This window comes from Apodemus sylvaticus, chromosome 15, assembly GCF_947179515.1.
Source record: "Apodemus sylvaticus chromosome 15, mApoSyl1.1, whole genome shotgun sequence".
Lineage (NCBI taxonomy): Eukaryota > Metazoa > Chordata > Mammalia > Rodentia > Muridae > Apodemus > Apodemus sylvaticus.
Genome location: NC_067486.1, coordinates 56,697,486 through 56,718,321, shown reverse-complemented (window position 1 = coordinate 56,718,321; position 20,836 = coordinate 56,697,486). Strand labels below are relative to the sequence as shown.

At 39.0% G+C, this 20,836-nt stretch overlaps 1 protein-coding gene across 8 annotated transcripts in view; it reads left to right on the top strand.

Moving 5' to 3' along the window:
- Zbtb20 (zinc finger and BTB domain containing 20) overlaps nt 1-20,836 on the top strand; it is a 786,764-nt gene that overhangs the window by 620,812 nt on the left and 145,116 nt on the right. Inside the window, exon 1 of one of the 8 annotated variants that reach the window (XM_052158184.1) lies at nt 14,166-14,449. The exons of the other annotated variants lie outside the window; for them this stretch is intronic. The gene's annotated coding sequence lies outside the window, so the exon portion shown is untranslated. Of the gene's footprint in view, nt 1-14,165; nt 14,450-20,836 lie in introns of those variants that run through there. 8 annotated transcript variants of the gene reach the window in all.

The window sequence follows — 20,836 nt, the reverse complement described above, 5'->3', positions numbered from 1 at the left end:
AGCTAAACTGTTGAGTGATTTTTATATGTGCATAAGACAATAAATTACCAAATTCCAAATGGAATGATATAAATCCAGAAAATACTATTCTCTGGTTTTATTCTCAAAATTCTCCTTATCGGCTGAAATTTTTCATGTAAAATGCAATTCAGGTGGACCTTGAAAAATGAATAAAAGGTAAAAAGGAAAAAGAATAACAGTGATATTTGAAGCAAAAACATAACCTGAATGTTGGAATCTTGAAGTAGTCCGGAAGTAACACTGGTCTTCCTCAGTCAAGATCTGAGACTTGATCTTAGAAGAGGAGGAAAATAAAGAGCCTTTGAGATCCTCTAGCTGAAGGAACGGTAGATCGAGATTGGCTGCCTACATTCAATCCCTAGAACCCACATACAGGCACAAGAACAGAAGCTCCTCCACACAGATGTCCTCTGACATATGCACACACACACACATCATATACACATGTACAATAGAAATTCATTAGTTAATACACAAATTTTCAAACAATAAAAATGATAACTGAAAAAATAATTTTATAACTGTTGGGTGGAAGGTGTAACATAGTGGTAAAGTCAAAATGAGCTCTGTGACTCTCAAGCCTTCACTTTAAACTTCTAAAAACATGAGAAGATGTATGAAGATATGAACAGCACCTTGCCAGGTCACTAATGTCACTATTCTGAGTAGGAAAGAAAGAAGAAAGATAGTAGAATCCTGTCCATACGTGGTTTGATAGTCCCCTGGACCTGGTTTGAAACGCAAACCAAGGACTCTCTTATCAACAGGATGACTCATCTCTGTGGGGAAGAATAGGAAATTAGGTAAGAAAGAAGTGAGATTGGATTAGAAAGCTATGTATAAAGAAGGTACATTCTTACTAACCCCAAGACCCATAGCATGGGAAGCAAGAGGGCAGGGAAGTAAGGTAATAACCTGAAACCGGGGCCAGTGGGACAAGCAAAGCTCCACTTGTCTAATGGGCACCACCGGGCTCGCAATCAAGAGCCCTATTGTTTGTCTAAGATCTATATTTTGAGGGCTTTTCAGAATCTCCACCTTGCTTTAGTTAGAACTTGAAGGAAGCAAGCAAAAATGAAGTCGATTAAGTAAAACCTAGTAGAAGGGAATAGAGTTCTGGCTGTTATGGCTGTAAAAGAAGTATGAAGACATCTGCAAGAGGTCTCAAGGTCATCAGTATGTAGTGGTAAAAAATGCTGTTGGAATGAATAAAAAAGCCCAAATGCAGGTCTTGGTTGAGAAGCCCAAAACAAAAACATAAGCAACTTTTACTGTTAGCTGGGGGAGGGGGGAATAAAATCAGTAAAGTCCATGTGGGGTAGGGAAGAGCTGAAAGAGTTGTAGGGTTCTAGGGAACATGAGGACAGAAGGCAAGGGAAGAGTGGTTCCTGAGAGAACAGGGAAGGGCAAGGTTGAAACCCGTGCACTCAGTGAATCTGTATGTAGATTACTGTTGACCTTAGCAAAACCCACTTGGTTGGAGTGGTAGAAAGATAACTTGTTTATGTTTAAATGGGGAGATGAGAGGTGAAGAAACAGAGACTGCAAATATGGATAACTAAAAGGTGCCTTGCTGTGACAGCAAGGAAAATGAACTACATGGTGGCTTGAGACAGACACAGGTCCAAAGAAGTTTTGAGAATGAAAGCATTGATGGTTTGCATGCATGTGAGAAGCCTACAGATGAGAGGAGAGATTCAGTGCACAGGAGAGAGAGGAAGACACCATATTTAGTACTAGATGGTTCTTTATAAGACTAGAATGTGAGCGTGAGAGGAGGGGCACCTCTTATTTGAAGGAAGAAGCAAGAGCAGATGCCAGCCCTTGTATAGTTTGATGCTGACAAATGATGAGGTTTCCCACATAATGGCTCCTGAGGGGTGAGAGGCTGCCAAGAGGAGGTGGGGAGGAAATCTGATAAACGTTGAGGTTTGAAGTAGTTCTGGGCACAAGAGGGTTTGCAGGTTGACCAAAGCAGCACGTTCTCGGTACAGAGAAGACACAGCTACTTCTCCTCTCCCCAGCCGTCCTCTGCAGAGCCAGTCATGACGGGTGTTCATGCTTTACCCCTACAGCTGGTTTAGCTGTTTTGGAGGTGCCTTACAGATCCCATTCTCTCTACCATCTGACTAAATGTGCATACATTTGCATTTGAATTCTCATTTCTTCCACCATTTTACTGGTATATGATCAATTGTGAATAAGTACATAAACTACCTGGTGTGGTAAAATGTGAGTTTTCTCTTAATTTTTAAAAACTGGCATCTAATGACACAAAAATGACTATTTGATTTGAGAGAGAGAAAGACTAGAGAGAGGAAAGAGAAAAAGGAAGGAAAATAGAGAGAGAAAGAAGAGAAAGAAAACTAGTGAACCATAGAAGACCTGATACAAATCTCATCTTTCTTGTTCAAGAGACCCCCCCCCCCATTTGAGAGAAACAAACAAGTCTCTGGTGCTTACTGGTGACTTGAATGGATGTCCCCCATAAGGTCATATAGGTGAGCGCTTAGTCATCAGGGAGTGGCACTGTGTGAGGAGAATGTGCAAGGATTAGGAAGTGTGGCCTTGGAAGACGTGTGTCACCCCAGGTGGGGAGAGGGGGAAAATTGAGGTTTCAAAAACCCACACCAGACCCAGTGGTTTTCCCTCTCTGCCTGTGGATCACGATGTGAAGTCTCAGCTACTGCTCCAGCTTGTCTGTGTGCCACCACGACAATAATGGACTAAACCTCTGAAACTGCAGGCCAGCTCCCATTAAATGCTGTCTTTTATAAGAGCTGCTTTGGTCATGATGTCTCCTCGCAGCAATAGAACAGTGACTAAAACACCTTCCACCTCCTCAAATGGCTTCCAGACCTGGAGACATACCAAGTACTGTAGGTCACTTGAGCTCCTGCTAGAAATGTGAGAAGATGCCCAGGGCATCAGAGGGAAGGAAGGAAGGCTCCTGTGCTCATAGATGCCAAGCTCTGTGTAACTCCCCTGGGAAGAAAGGGAGCCTCAGAGGCCTTTCCTGTCCGAGCTCCTGCCAGTCTGCTAGCTCCCTTTACAAAGGGACATTAGGACCATTCGACTCAAAACTAAATTGCAGATACATCTGGGGTAGAATCTGGCAGCTGTTGAGTGATGCAGCTGTATTTTTTTTAAATATTTACTTCTTTCATGATTCTATAATTCACATTTATCATAAAATATCAAGAAAGTATAATGTGAACAGAAAGCATCCATAACCCCACTCACTATGTAGTAAAAAACTGCCATTAACATATTTTGGTCACCTTGTCTCTGCTCTAGATTTTAAGATAATAAACCATAGAATGTATAAAAGTCTGTAATATTTTAACTTAATAGTATACAGTAAATATTCCCTTTCATAATTATAGGCTGTTTATAATGTCACTATAATACCTGAATAAACTCCTACCTTATAAAACACCCAAAATTTAACCTAATAGAGATCTACAAGTATAGGTTATTTGTAGTATTTAGACATCTATATTTTAAAATTCTTTAAAGTAAAAGCTTTATATATAATCAAACTGTGGAAATGGAACATAGAAACCTGAAGCAAGGTGTCATGTTACAAACCAGGGAGATAGTCAGGTAGTGTCAGTTATTAAGAAAGCAGCTGTGGGGGCTGGAGAGATGGCTTGGGGGGTTAAGAGCACTGACTGCTCTTCCAGAGGTCCTGGGTTCAATTCCCAGCAACCACATGGTGGCTCACAACCATCTGTAATGAGATCTGATGCCTTGCTCTGGTGTGTCTGAAGACAGCTACAGTGTACGCATATACATAAAATAAATAAATAAATCTTAAAGAAAAAAAAAGAAAAAAGAAAAGGAAGCACCTATGAAATATGAGTGACTAGGAAAACCAGATTGGACTTGAGAGTAGTAGGATTTACCTAAACTTTTCTTCCCCCCAAATTAGATGCTTTAAATTTTCATTCTAAAAATTATGCTCATTTCAGTGTTTATACACTTGGTCTTAGCTCAAAGGTTAAGAAGACATAGATGTTTTTACTAATTTGTATAGTAAAATTCTTCAAAATCTCACAGCCCACAGAAAATCTCTATAAATACATGGGAAATAAACTTTCATGCATAGCAAGTTATCCGTTTCTTTTCTTTTTTATTTCTCCTTTTTCTCTTTCTAAAATGTTAGCAAAAATAACTTTTGTAGTCTGTTTTTCCACTCAGTATTGTAAGTCATTTGCCATGCTAATAAATGCAGACCTGCGTGATCTTGACAGCAATATTGTACTCCAGTGTATGGAGAATATACTGACTGAGTCGCTCATTGACGGACACTTGTGATACTTAGAGCTGTTTCCTTAGTTTAAAATACTGCCACAATAGCTGTCTTTATATGCACACATGCACACATATTCTTTAACACAGTTTATGGATAATTTTCTTAGGATAAATTTAAAGCCGAGGAATTATTAAAATAAAATATGTATGTCACCTCACTGTTCTGCAGTAAGGTTCCATCAATTTATGCTTCCATCAACAAAAAAAGATACTACCCCTTTTACTGCATCTTCATTAGTTATGTGCTCAAAAGTAAAGTATTTTTTTTTAACTAGGAATATGTAATATATTTTCCAAGCATAAAACCCAAACCTGGATACTTTAAAATTTATTAAATTTCATTACATGGAAGTAAAAATTGCTACAGAGAATTTTTTAACCTGGAAAATTATTTCTGATAATTCTCTAATACCTTAAGAGAAACTATAAATCAACAACAAAAATATAAAAATTTTAAATTCTTTTATTAAGAGAGCATATGCTTTTAGATTTCAATGATTAATTTTTATTATTTTTTTCTGAAATGGCCTTTTATTATACAGCAAAGCAAAACTTGAACACAATTTTAAATATGCATAACAAGGTCACAAAAGGGTTACAAAATGCCTGCACTGTGGGAATTACATCACATATCCATATAGCTAACGTCACTCATCAAGGCTTATGTTAAGGCAATAGATGATTCCACAAGTCAAAGCAGACCAGTCTAAGAAGCCACCAGCTGCATTAGTGGATCTTTCCTATTGTAAGACCCTACTATTATTTCTAATATCAGCTCCTTATCAAATGGAAGCTACAAACTAAATTTTTAAGATTTATTAAAAGAATGACTAAAATTCTACAAACTAGTTGAGTTTTTAGAAATTTTGGGAAAACAACTGAGATAAAATACTAAGGTCAATAATATCACATATATAAAACTCTCTTAATATTCATGATCCTGATACTAATATACTCTCAATTTTGCAAAAGTTCATCTCCTAGGCTCAAAAAAACCTTGAGACCAAACTCTTAACTGATCTCTCCTAATCCACTTACATTGGACTCAGTCTACTTCATGCCCCTTCTAGAGGAAAAAATCAATGGGAGTTGGTTACTTCTGTTAATCCAGTTTTTCTTCCTATTCCTCTTTCCTCAAGTTTGTTTTGTTTTGTTTTTTATTTCTCATATATATGTAACCAGCATTGTTATCTTTTCAACACCAAATGAACTATTTTATGCAATAGGGAGTTTTTAGCTTCTTAGTGTGACAGTTTATATTTCAAAGAAAAGCTTTCATTTTTTTACAGCTTCAATCTTCTTTCAATTGATTAAAGAGAAACCAGCAATCCAATCTTATTACTAAATATCACAAATGGCAAGCCTAAGATAAGGAAGTATCTTATTTTGGTTAAGTGTCAACAATTACAGTTCAGGTTACTCTTGTAGGAGATAACTACTGAAGTTACTGTCAGGAAGGGAAATGGAAAGAAGGGCAGAGGGAGGAGAGGCACAAGAGAGGCACCTCCTTCAGCACCTCAAACTTTTACTATTTTAAATCATTATTATATTATTCAAAATTATGTTTTTAATTTAAATTTTTAGCCTTTAAAGTAATTTGGAAAGGGCAGTTGACAGCCTGTGGTAGCTAATCTTCATTCTCCTTTTTATTATTATTATTTATTATTTTACTATCATTATTATTATTGTTTTATTATTGTTCATTTTATTGTTGTTCACTGTCCCCCTCCTCATTTTTTAATCCAAAAAACAGTGCTCTCTAAATTCTTTTAAGGCCAGTCACCTCAGGCTCTGTTTCCCAGAACTCTGACAGCCACACCCAACTTCACTACTCTCACTGGGTGCTATGAGGAACAAAGCAACACTCAGGAAACTTAAGTGTTTCTTCAGGGGGGTTAGCACTTGCGCACTTGCTGCTGTGCATATTCCTGTGTTTATCTGGCATCCCCACCCTCCAAATAGTTCACTCACACAAGCACAGAGTCTACAGTGCTCTTCTGTGCTCTCTCCTGTCAGAATCAAACAATGATTGGGAAGTGGGAAATGCACACTGGGGCCGCTGCCTGATCCCTGTCTCCAAGGCAGGAGTGACACTGTTCTCCACCTGATGTAGGTAGAGTTCTGGATGTTTGCTGGAGGCCATCTCACCGGCACCCTTCACCTTTGCCCTCCGCCTCTGACTCCCTGTGATTACTACATACTTAATGAAGTGCAGTGTGTTTTCCAGCAACTTGGGGAAAGTGAAAGACTCTGGGAAAGCAGAGGCAGGCACCACAGTGACAGTGCCACCGCAGCCCCAGTACGCACTGTGACAGGCTGTCTTCCTTGATTTGGGATAGAGAGCATCTGTGCTCTCAGGGCACATTCTCTGGGCTTTTCAAAGGAGCAGGAGTTGTACAAAGCTGTTTGAGTGATAATTGGAACATTCCTTCAGCACAAGAAGTGCGGTTGCAGATGATAGATGGGCGGGTTGTTCCAGGGTACTTTTTCTTCCCTTTCCAGACTGTGTCCGTGAAAGTGTTGTATCTTAGATCCTAGCTCATCATTTCTTCTGGTATGAAGTGTTGAAAACAAATGAAGCATCCTTTCCTGACCATTATTTGGAGATTAATTTCACAATATTTGTTTAGAGTTAACATCGTTGCCTTTTTACATGATGAAAAGCTAAAACAGGTTCTCCTTTAGTCCCGCCTCATAAATCTGTGGTTTTTTTTGGTACATGGAACACAATTATCACCTCTAATTTAAAACTCATTCTTTATTTTAGGTGATAGAATCAGGTGTCCAATAGAGAACATGAATAAAAGGTGTTCTGATGTCCTTTGATAGTATCCATCAGAGTAGCCCTCACATACTGATCAAGGACACAGAAAAAGGAGTAGTGTAAGACCACCTATCAGGTTATCTGGGAGGGAGAGCCTGTATCCATCCATGGCCACCGTGCTTGAATCATATCCACTTGATTCGCTATCCATCAGCAGCTCTACACAACCATCCATTGACACAGGCCTACAGCACTGCACTTTCAGGTAAAGAATTCAAGGAATTTAAACACCATATAACTTACCTAGTGTAGGTAAAGTACCTCTGGATAGTGTGTTTTGTGTGTGTGTGTGTGTGTGTGTGTGTGTATCTGTATGTATCTGTGTATGTCTGTGTGTGTCCCTCCACTTTCTTCAACACTCTCAGTAGAATATATGGGTAGGCCAGGTCACTCACCCCAATTCTTCATAAGGGGCAGGAGCAGTTCAAGCATATAGACTCTTATCTGGAAAACTGCTTTAAATATCTGAATCTGAAGAAAACTGACAGAAATCTTATCAACCGCTATTATTTGGAGTGTCTCCCTTTATCTAATCCACTAAAGCAAACACTTAGAAGATATCCTTTTGAGCTATGGATCAACACTATTTTCCTAGAAAACAGTGTTGTAGTGGCTTCTTCACTTATATTCAAGATAAATCCTTTTTCCATCTTCTTAGTTCACAATACTAAAATATCCAAGACTGTCCAATCTAAAATCCTGTTTGTTTGCATAGTTATAGGAATTAAGATCTCCAAGATCAAGGTTCCGGCAGACTCATTTTCTGATGTGGGATTCTGTACTCCGAAGTACAGAGATTGTACTTTTTGTCGTGCTGGATCTTTATGTGGCCAAAGAGAGGGCAGCAGCTCCCTCCTACAGCCACATTAGGATCATGTCGGTGCATGAAGGTTCTGGTCCCCAAGCTCCTCTCCACTTCTCTAGACCTCACCTCCCATTAATAGCACATTGGCTCTTTCACTTCAGTATATGAGTTTAGGAGGACACTCTCCATCACTAGCCAAGAAATGAAAAACAGCATAGTCATATTGGTTACTTTCAGCTTTTCTCAATAAAAGGTGTATTCTTTAGCATCAAGACAGAAGCTCTATATGGGGAACCTACCCGAAATGTTCATGGGCTTTCAAACAGGAAAATATGCAAATAGTAGCCAGAATAACCTTTACTGCACTGGTCACCCAGAAATGAATTAGTCAAGATGGAATCAAAAGCATGTGCTCTAGCCACACCTGTAATCTCAGCAGTGAAGGGTAGAAGCAGAAGGTTCCAGAGTTCAAGGCCACCTTCAGTCCTGACTACCTGGGAGTCTAGAAAAAGAAGGCTGTAGAGCTGCAGGCTGGCTTCAGCCTGGGCTAACTGAGAGCTTCTTGAAATCAAACCCTGACAAAGCATGCGCTTTACACACTCATTTGTTAGGACAATGTCAGGTTTTAGATTGTTCTCATTTTATACCAAAATCATTTCTGTAACTATGACTTCCTCTACAAAGAAAGATTCCTCTATACCACATTAATATAATTACATCAGAATAGTATTCAACTTGGCATCCACAAATGACTTGAACTGGTGAGTGCAGGGTCTGAGTGATCTAGGAGGTATGAAATCAGGAACTGGAATCTTTACTATCTTCCAAAACTATCCAGATTACTCGTGTTATTTTCATTCGCAGCAATACTCATCAGTAAGTGCTCTTCATTTTGTTACAATGGTATTATTCCTAGGTCATTTATCATCTGCATACCTTCCTCTGTGTGCCAGGGCCTCAAGGGACACATGTGCAGGCACACACAAACACACGCACACTTTCTCTATTGATCTGGGCTTCTCTTCTGCCCATTAGATGCATTACAAATCTGCTTTTAATGGGCCTCTCTGTATCCCCACAGAAATATTTCAGGTGCTCTCCTGGTCCCAACATTTGCTGGGTGCACATTTAATATGTGTTAGCTTACTGCCTGAAGATGGAATCAGGGACATCTACCTGCACATGACAGTGCTTTGGCTCTTGCAGTTGCAGAACTTAATGTATGTATCAGTAATGAAAATCTTAATTAAGAAAGCTGCATCATTGTCCACGAACACTCATTTTTCTCCCCCTGCAAAGCCCTTTGTGTATCACAGTATATACCTGGTCCAGACAGACAGAGCCCTGGAAGAGCTTGTCTGGCAGATCTTCTTTTGATTATTAACAGCTAGCAAATGACAAGGTCTCACTTCCTTTTGTCTTGAAGCTGAAGCTTGGAACAGCAGAGGACACAATGTACTGTAGAGTGTGTTTGTGTTTTTGAAACTTGCCTTTATTACGGTGGTTTAAAAACCCGACAGTGTTGATCAAAACTAATTTAGGTAACTTAGAGTTACCAAAACACTAGCAGATGTGTATTTATACATATACTCTCAGAGAACTGAAGTGTTCCATATAGAAATGACGTAAAGCATGAGAAGGGACAGTTCAAGCTGTCTGCTCAGGTTTATGCAACCTTTGGTCTCCAAAGCCAGAAAGCTGCAATGTCCCCATTTGCATGACCTTAGCAGTTACTTCTCTGCCTGTGCCAGTGTGCATCAGCCAGTTTACCACGTTCTTGTGTAGGAAATAGGAGCTTTGGAAGGAGGAGTGACTTTGTACAGGCCATAATAACTATACCCATAAAAACTAAAAGACTTCAAAAAAGCCCTTTGAAAAGGTGGCCTATAATTTAATTATCTTTATGAAACAGTACTCAATTGTATTTTAATAATGCCCAAATCATAAACTCCAAAATAAAAATTAACTTAAAGTGATTTAAAGGCTTCAAAGCATTTCATTTTCTTCCGGTTAATTCTATGACCTTAACCCATAACCTGCATGTTAAGAGGGAGTCTCGTGTTCTCGCCCAGTTCTGTCTTCCTCAGCCTTCTACATCCTTGGGCTGCACTGTTAACCCGTTTCTGGAAGACTGACGTAAGAGACTGAGTAGAGCTCAAGCCATGGAGTTATGTAACACTTCTTACTGGACTGGGGCCGTCCCACCTAAAGATGCTCAGGGTGAATATTTAGGGCCTGCTGTCTGCATGCTGGACATGTATGTCTTCCGTTCTGGCTGTGAGTGGGAGACCGTGCTGCCTTGAGTGGTGCTGTGTGCTCTTTATTTAATCTAGCTCTTGGATTTCACATGCTCAATCTCATTTATTTTCAAAGCCACTGTAAAGTAGATAATGGTCAGTTTTCCGGGTTTCTAAATCCAGAAAAAAAACTTGTATAAATTTTCTTTCTCGCATGAAGAAAAATGTAAGGAAGGCTTCATTGTGGCAAAGTTACTTTCAAGGAGTATGGTTTATTAATATCTCAGAGTTACAGTCATAACATGTTTAATTAAGGTTAAATATGAAAAGTAAATAAGAATGAAATTGTACTTTTTGTAGTTGGACCACACCTCAATAAGAGATAGAAAAGAAGCCATTAGGATGCGTGCGTGCCAGACAGGAAAACAGTAAACAGGTTTTATTAGTCTGAATAATTTCCTTTTATACAAACTCTCTATCAGCCAGTGCCACCATGAGTCCTAAAGCAACTGACAAATGTTTGACCTCGGAATATGATGTAGGTTCGTGGTATAAGGTATAGAAGAAGCTCAAGAAATGTGTGACAAAGAAAATGTGTGATTTGCCCACGAACTATTGAAGGGTAACTGAGGTGCTGTTATAGAGACTAACTCAAAAGAACACGGCTTCTTTTTAATTTCTAAATTTTTCAATTATTTTTGGAGTGGGGCATGGCTGAGCCAAACATATATTATCAAGGTCAGAGGATGGGTTAAGGGACTATGTGAATTGGCTCTCTCCTTCCACTGTGGGCTCTAGAAGGATCAAACTCAAGTTGTCAAGCTTAACAAGTGTCTTAACCCACGGAGTGAGGACTTTTCTTAATTTTAGAAAGTCTGATTAGAAGTTAGAAATTCAATACAGTACTGAGTGTTGGTCTTCAGTTTTCCAAAATGTAAGATATTGTGGAATTTTGAAAGGTCTAAATATCTGAAATTTGGGTAGATTGGTTACTACTACCATCTGTGAAGCACATGCTCAGACATAAACAATCATCACATGCACGCGCGCATGCGCGCGCGCACACACACAGACACAGTCACAATCACAATGTAAAACATGTTTCTGCCTATGAGTCATCAATAAAAAGGCTTGAGAATCATAAAGATCTGTAGGTCAAGGTAAGATCTGCTCCCACCAGCATATGTCTACCATCTGCTTAAAATTCAAGAGTGACAAGACAGACTCCCTAAAAGTGACAGCCTTCTCATAACTGACTCTCAACTCTTCATCTCGACTAATACCTCATTGTGTTTCCTCAGTTTTTAAATATTACACACACACACACACCACAGTGTACATGTAAAGTGAGAGAACTTTCAAGGTCAGTTTTTGCTTGGCAGTAAGTACTTTTGCCCACTGAGCCATCTCACCAGCCTGACTCCTCACCATCGCAATGCCTGAAGTATTATTGTATGTTGTATTTATTATCTGTGGTCCAGTCTACAAGCTAAGGGATCAAACTGGCCTAGGGCAAAGGTGTGTCTTGTAGCTCCAGCCAAAGGCCTTTAGAAAGTCTACTAGCTTTTTTTTTTTGTCAGGATGCTTTTCGGCCACCCTCTACTCTCACATGGAAACACATCCACTAGCTATGCTGTAAGTGATCCTTGCAGCAAATACATGCATTAGTTGTCGTAGAGCATCCGCTTCATGTTAATGCTTAATGCGGTGCTCACAGTTAGGCCTGCTTACATGCCTGCTACTTCCTTATTCTAAAAGTACCTTTAAACGGAGCAGTAGCATTTCTTTCTATGCAAACCTCTGTACATAAAACGGTTTACATTTTAAAACAAACATGTTTTTTTTGAGCTTTATCCAAATTCAAAAAAAGCATCTGAAAATTTTAACAGCTGAAAAACACTTTCTCCTTGCTGGGAAAACTTAAACCTTGCTAGGTTTTATGCAACTAAAGGAAAAAAAAAAAAAGGCAAAGAAAGACTTCTGTGCTGAGAACCAGCGTGAGAAATCTCAGCATGAGAGGTTGTTGGAATTGTTTTTCTTCTTAGAGCTAAAACCAATCCTTGGATTTAGAGTGATGCCACAATATACATATGCTTTGTCAGGAACAAAGGATTTTTTTCATCAAATCTAATTTCAAGGGCATCTTGAATAAAAACTAGAAGAGCTAGAGAAAGGCTCCTCCAGTGGCGATCCAATGTCTAGAAGCAGAGGTTGAGTACATCATTGTATCAACAAGGTCTGGAGACACTGCTACCCTGGGTGCTTGTAGCTGTCCATAAACCCTGAAGCGGGCTATTTTATCATTGTGTCACTCAGTCCTTCCTTAGCCTGGACTTTGTTTCTGTTTGTTTCAGCACTTCAGTAAATGAGCTCAAGAAATGGTCTGTTACCTGCCATCATGACCTACATGCATTTTCTGAACAGTTTTTCAAATAAAACAAAATTGTGTGGCAGTTTCTAGAAACCTGAACCATTTTTCAAGACAGTATCCAATGCAAAACCCAGCCAGAGACTTGCCCATATGAATGTGTGTTGAGGACACATACTACTCTGGATACCTAAGCCCAGGACACTGAAAACAGACTAGACAATACAAACAGGAAGATTGAACTTGTTTGTGTATTTTAACTCCGTGCTCTTTAATAGTAGACCTATGTGGAAGTGACTGTAAAATAGACCCACATGTGTGTTTAACACAAGATCTTGTTCCTCTTAATAGTCCCTAGAGGATAAAAGATACACCGCACATTTGGGCTTATTTGTTTGAGTTGCGGGCAGCACTGTTGTTTGCCGTTACTTTTTGAGACAGACTGGCTATATAGAACAGGCTGGCCTGGTACTCATAATGTAGCTTAAACAGGTCTTAAATTCAGTTATCCTCCTGCCTCAACCTGCCATTGCTATAGTTGTAGATGTACACGACTACACCCTACACAAAGCATGAAGTTTTTTTAACATCATCGTGGCTAGGTGTAGGGATAGTGAAGAGGTCATGGCTGCGAGGAGTCCTGCAACAGCATCCTCTGTATGGACATGGTTTTTATAAGGCCTTCCTGGAAGACAAGCTTAGATATTTCAAGACCTCCTCAGAAAATTTTTTCAGCACCTTCTGTGCTCCAAATTGAGTTGAGTTTGCATCATGTTTCAGTATAACTGAGTAGCAGGCTGGCAAATTCCCTGCATTCCTATTCACCAAAATCCAAAATAGAACTCACAAAAACTCTTTCCTTCTCATCCCTCTTCAATAAACGCTCCACTGTGGCCCCCCCAGGGAAGAAGATGCAAAAAAAAAAAAAAAAATCCAGTAAAAAGAGGCAGCCCTGAAAGACAAACTCCCTCCCAGCTGTGACTCTAGCACTTGCTCAGTACTGTGAGCTTGCTAGAGCTGGCACATTTTTTATAATACAGATGCATAAATGTCTGTCTGGGGCAAAGGAACTGCAGTATCCCCAGTGTTGCCCGATGCCTTGGTCTAAGCATATTGCACAGCCTAGGACAAAAGACCCCGTTTTTCACATCACTCTGTGTATTTTTAATTGTAACCATCAATAGCTGGTTTTACATAAAGTTTGGAGAGAAAAAAACCCTTTTTTGAGACTTTCACAGCATTCTTCCAAATGCAGATTGTCAGATATTTACAGTGATATATGTAAATTTGGACTACTTTAAAAATACATATCTGTTTAATAATGACTTATTTCAGAAATTGTTATGTGATGTACTAACTATAAGTGGTTGTTTAAAACCAAGCTATGTGTAATCTTTTCAGACCATGAGATATGTGTGCATTTTTAAAGTATAGCTTGTGTTGAGTGCCCTTTTTTATTTCTTCAAAATTCTTTTGTAGAAAAAATATTTAAATAGATAATGCTGATGAAAGTGAAAGAAAGGAAGAAGGAGTGTACTATTCGCAAAAGTCCCCTTAAGCATCCAAAATTGGGACAGATTTCGGCTACAGTTCAAAGCTGCGCCAAGAGTAAAGATTAGATCACCTGAGGCTGGGCAGTTAGCACACTTGTGGCCCCACACTGGACAGAGAGAGGCAGAAGAGTGGAGTTCAAGGCCAGTTTTGTCTATGTAGCAGGTTGTTGGAGCCTAAGCTTCAGAAAACTCTGAAACAAGAGCAGAAAATGAAAATGACCCAAGTCTTTGAACAACAGAGTACGACAAGGGCCATTTGTACAGGGTGTTTCTGGGACTCAGACCTGTATGTGAGAATAGCCACTGCTGATTCCTGTGTGATGGGTAAGTTAACTCATCAGTAAACTTCAGACTATTTAGCTATAAAATAAGAATAGTAACTCTTGGGATAGTGCTCCACAATGATCCAAATTATTTTAATATTGATGGTATCTTTAGAATAAATGTTTATCCTAGCAATAGAGATGAAGCACACTTACAGTACATTATTTCTAGTATAGTTCTACGTTTATAACCTTTTCATTACAGGCATTTTAAATGTACACAAAAATGGAGATAATGTCATAGTGAACCTTTGTGAATCACTTCACTTTTACAATTACCAGCTCATGTTAAATTTATATCTATGTACACATATAATGTATATATGAGATAAGTTAGATGTTAAACTACAGAAGAATGCTTAAACATAGTATGGCATATCCATTAAATAGAATTTTTGAAACATTAAATGTTTATGAATATTTTAGAATGACATGGGCTATGCTGTATATATTTAATTCAAAGCCAACTAATTTAATTGTACATATGTTTTGATCATAATCATTTTCTAAAAGTAAGAGATTGCGAATCCTGGATATGTGGGAGGTTTTAGATATTTTCTCTTACTTTTTTAGTATATTTTCAAATTGTTTACCATGGGTAGTTTTTATTAAAAAAATTAATACTTTACTAATATTCAGAAGAATATGTATACATATTCAGATATAAAAAGAATGTATCTACCTGGCTTCATTATGGAAATTTGGCTTATGTTCTAAAATATTCCATCTAACAGAAGTTTATCCCCCCTCTTTAAGTAAATATTTCTTATATTACTAATTTCAAGCTTGAGGTACAGCCTCAATTTTATGCCTATAGTTTTTTTAGAACAAGCCACAATTCAAAATATTCTAAATGGTTCATATTTCTTGTGTTGAGCAACAGTAAATTTCTGTTTCTGTTTGTGCTTATGGGGTGCAGAATTGACAGTGTACATTTGAGCGTTATTTGTGATCTCCTAGCTGCTCCATGCAGCCTCAACCACACGGTGCTTATTCTAAAAGATTGCGTGCTTCCGTCTTATTTACCCCTGAACTGCAGTAATATTTTTAGTCCTAGTATCTTCTTTTTATAGTCTTCATGTCTCATCTTTGGCTATCAGGTTACTTTTTGAACAAGCAAGCCTCTGAGAGTCTCATTTCTTCCTTGATTCCCTACTTCTAACCTGCTTTGGTAGAGAAGATGCTGAGTGTAATGCCACGACTTTCCTGTTCTCATGAAAAGCACAGCAGTGTGCTCAGTGCTGGAGAGTCGCAGCACTGAGACCCAGATCCTACCTCGGAGAAGCTGTCACCTGGCAGCAGAGGTGGATATGTTTCTACTTTGCTGGAATCTGTATTAGAAAGATGGGTAGTATGGGTAAAGTATTCTTGGAGCTCAGAGGAGGGCTAGCCTTGAGCTTTGCCATAGACATGCAAATGAGTTCGCACCATGTAAGGCAAGGATTTGAACACACAAAGATTAAAGGGAAGCCCATCTCTGAAGCCATAAGCAAAGTGTGGAGGAATCAAAGGAGTAAAGAATCTGCCCAGAAGTGGTTGTGTTTAAGTAGAGCATGGAGCATGAGAAGATGAGCAGTGGAAATGAAGTGGCCTGGGGTCAACAGGCCCGGATGTTAAACCAGCCCAAGGAACCTGAACTTGCTTCAGTGGACAAAGGGGAGCTGTTGAAAGTTTTCAGTAGGAGAGTAACACAGTAGAGCCCTGCCTCCAGAAGATTAATCTGGCAACAGTGAGGAAAACAGATTGGAGTGGAGAGAAACCAGAGGACAGAGGAAAGGTGGGAGACTCGCAGCAATCCAGGCAGAAAGGCAGTGTGGGCCCTAAGTAGGGCATGGGCAGAGGGACTGAGCAGAGACAGCACTGATTTATGACACATGGCAGAAGAGAATTAATGCATCATATTTGCAAGCCAGGGAGAGCTCAACACCAAAGACATCTCTATGATTTTAAGCCTGAGTGGACCCATAAACAGAAGCAGGGCAGCAGAGGAGGGGCAGGCCTGGGAGGGCGAGCACCAGTTTAATTTCATACACACTGAGTGCTGTTCTGGGTATCCATGAGCTGCCTGCTGGGCTTTGGGAGATGGGAGACTGCAGGGCAGAGGGAAAGTGGGGCTTGGGGATGAGCCTTTGGAGTCATCTCTGCCTCACTGGACTGAGTGCAGGCACAGAGCTAATCGCTGCAGCCTGTAGAGTTTGCGGGTGGCCTATTTCATGTCAGTTTCTGCTGCCTGCTCTTGGTTCTGCCCCCCCCTTCCTTTCTCCCTTTTTCTCTGTTCTTAGGAGGGAGATGCCACGCAAGGTGCTTACAGAAAAGTGAATCACTGATTCATCTGAACATAAACTATAATCTAAAGTATTTTCTAATATATCTAAGGAATCCAGTTCCATATCATCTGTAATCTTGATTGTCACATAAAAAGTATTCCTTTGTAACCATAGAGAAGTCACTGGACTCCTTATCATTCAGGTTCTTAGATCACTCATAAGTCAAATGAAGAAACTGGTAAGATCCTTGGTCCATATAATTGGCTACATGTAGCCCAAACTGACATTATGTCAGAACAGCTTGCAGAAGACAGAGGAAGGAGCCAAGGTTGAAGGGTCTATTTGTTTTAAACTTCCTGGCATGATTGTGATATACAGCCTGGGCTACATAACCTGCTAGGTTCATCCTATCTCATACATTCATTCTAAAGCTTTATCAATATTTAGACAAAATGTGTATTTCCATAGCTCATAAGTGAGAAAACATATCCAAAATGCAAATTTACTGTCAAAAATCAGTTCATGTATAACAAAATACTCCCCTCTCTCCTTTAAGTTAGAAGATGATATATATTTGAAATGTATTTGAAAAGCACTGTAATTTAGAGCCCTTCAGGGATGGTACAAACTGGGGGTTGGAAGAGGAAGAAAGCCAGGCAAGCTGAGCTGCAGGCTCACATGCTCATTTCCAGCCACACCCAGGGTCTACTATCTCCATACCCATAGTTCAAGGGTGTCTGTCTGCTCTGCACTTGATTTCAGAGCTTTTGCAGTTCTTGTTGAGTCATGTCCTTGTGTTGCTTCTGACTGCCCCTGGTCACAATGTATATATAAGCTTTTCAGAAGTAACTCTTCACAGATCCAGTGCTGGTCTAGAGTAGAGGCCAATGTCTTTAACCCAGCCCTATCTATTCCCCTATCTCCTAATGTAACTTTCCTGTAGCTCATATGGTTCCAACACATGGAAGGATTCACAGAGTGCACGTTCTAATGGCCCCATGAAAACTCAAGTATGCTAGACTGGGTGCACAAGAAGGAACGCCAGGATGAAGACATCCAATTTGTCTCCACTTTCTAGACTTTCTTCCAGAAAAGGCTTTGGTTTCAGGATATGACACACTAAGATGACCGGCTTATAATTTGATAGATTAGAATTTGGAGATCTAAAATTATCAACTTCCAAGGTAATTTTGACATTCCATTTTTTAAAGAGTGTTGATTGAAGAGGTACTGAAACTAGGGCATTCTATTCAGCTCTTAAATCAGTCCTACCTACTACCAAAACTTGAGAGGAAATGCAGAGCAGGATTAAGTTGAAGATGTTAATGAAACCTTGAAGAGTATCCCTAGGCAAAGTGTCTGTGGTCCCCCATCATCACCCCACTGCTCCTCTCCCTGTTCCCCAGACTTTGCTTCCCACTTCGTTAGATGAGCTGGTGATATCATTAATTTATCAGAAGGTTTGGATGAGGTTTACCCTCTTAGAGAAATTTGTGATTCAAAAAAGTATTTTGTTTTACAGGTAGGATTCCCCACCTCCCCTTCCTCAAGCTAAGTATTACAGAGAGGAAATTTTAGTAAGGCTATATTTCTTGCCCCCAATGTACAAAACTGTCTAAGAAAATGAAATTTATCCATTTATACATCTAAAATATCAACAATACTTAAGTTCCCTCTCAGATCTACATCCCTGAGATGTAATAGGATGCATGTAGGATTGTTCCATCCATTCTGAACCTACTTACTTCAGATCTGTGCCCAGGTCAGTTCCTTAGGCTTAGCTGCATCTTCCACGTATACCGTAATACTGCTCCTTGGTTCTGCCTCTGTGAACTTTGCTCATGTACATTTACCTATTACTTAGCAAAGCAGAGAAGACACAAGCTATGGCTTCAAATGCAATTACTAGACATGACCTTGAGCCAGTCATTTATCTTCTCTAAACTTGTTTTCCAATATATAAAATGGGAGCATGATGAAGATTAAACATGATATGTGGATAAGATCAGAGATATTTCATTATGAATTTAATATATGTGTTATTATCATTAATTACTATCTCTGCCTCCTCCTCCTACTGATTACCTAAGAGGATCTAATTCTTCACTGACCATTATATGCTGGTCAGTACTAGTTTCCTAGTCTACATTTTATAAACAAAATAGATAAAGATGAGGCCAAATATTTCCTGAACCAAGACTTTTTTTTGTCTTGGTTTTGTCAACAATAAAAGGCAAGACATGAGGGCTAGGAATGTAGCTGCATGGGTAAATTGCTCAGTAGTGTGGGCAAAGTTCTGGGTCTGATAATAAACACTACATAAATCTAATATGGTAGCACACACCCGTAATCCCAACACTCAACAGCAAGACAAATGGATCATAAATAAAAATAAAATATAGTAAAAGGTAAAATATGAAACCATGAATCTTCAGAAAATCAAAGTCTATGGTTCTTCTACATATCCTTGAATATGAGTTCCATATACTAGACAAAGACAAGTTCTACAGTTACAAAGAAGTACTAAATAAAGGTAACACTGTTTACCAATAACTTGGTGTATTAAGAAAGGAGACAATGGCGACTCAGAAGGCATGGACGATTCATGGGCAAACTCTACCACTTCAACTGCATGGGCAACAATTGGTCAGATTCTATTTTATCCAAGTCTTCCTTATCAGTGACAGATGAATTCTGCCCATCCTAGAGGCATATTATGAAAATTAGAAAGTGTACATAGTAGTCTACCATAATGTTTGGTCTAAATAAATGTATTTCCTGAAAAGCCAAAGCCAAGTTTCTCTTTAAGATGAAAAAGGAACTGTAATTATGCCTGCTTTCCACATATAACCAAGCTCTATAATATAAAAATAAACAAAAACTTATCTAACTGCTATGGAACATGGAAATAAACATTTTCTGTAATTACTTTTTAACCCCAATTTTCCAACTAAGTATGCACAGATAGCCAGATTGACTATAAATTAAGTACCTTTCAACATAGATTTCTAAAATGGGAGCTTTCAAAGGCTTTCTCGTGTACTTTAGCAGAAGAATCTTCTGTTATTATGTACAGGAAATAGCATACTCTGAGACTGTGTCATTAAAAGAAATGATCAGCTAACATTTTAGGGCAAAGTACAGAGGCACCTAGTGAGACCACACTCCAAGGGAATTCCATTCCTAGATATTTAATGCCTAACGTCCAAGTAGAAATCCTGCTATCTAACTAGATCTTGAGCATTTTAGATAAGTTGAAAAATTATGTGCTGAGTATTTTTTGTTTCTTATTTCTAATGAATCAGTAATTTTGACCTTCGTTCCATATGCCTCTTTAATTTATGGTGAATAAAATAATACTGATATTTCAAAAATTAATACACAGTTTCAAGCCACCAAGTTTCCAAATTATGATATTTCCAATGGCAAATGAAATAACATGCTGTCCATGCAGTTAGTGATTTGAGGCAATTTGAACATCATGATAAGAGAGGGGGGAATTACAAGCAGTGTTATAATTAAAGGTCTGTTGATTCTTCCGTTTAAATGCCATTGTTGAAAGATTTTTCACTCAGATGTCAAAGTCTGTGGCCAGCCAAAACTTGGCATGCTAGAACCGAGCCCAGGGAAACATTGTGTTCTACAGATTGAAAAACCAAAATCTGTTAAGAACAGAAATGTTGGGCTTGGTCTGATTTCTCATGAATCAGAACCAGAACATAGCCAAATACCACCTCCTCTTTATAAAAGGAAGTGGTGCAGGTGGATACCAATGGGAAATGTTTGTTCCCATGGATAATGAACGGAAATTATCATTAGGTATCAACATACAGTGCCAGGGTTACAGTCATATTATTAAAGTGTGTTTGTTTGAAAAGTTCAAAGCAAGTTAGAAGCCTCTTCTGGTCAATTCTTTGTGTATATGATATGGGGAGCAGGATTTACATGCCTCCCAAGATTTACACTGGGATTCTAGTTCTCCATATTTGTTCCTATTAGGAGGAACTCCTGAAACAAAGCTGTTTGTTCAACTCAAGAAATGGATACCCATATATAGTTTCTCCCTAGAAAGAGATCTCCAGCTACCAAGTTTCCCTTTCTTTGGAAGCTATAAACCCATG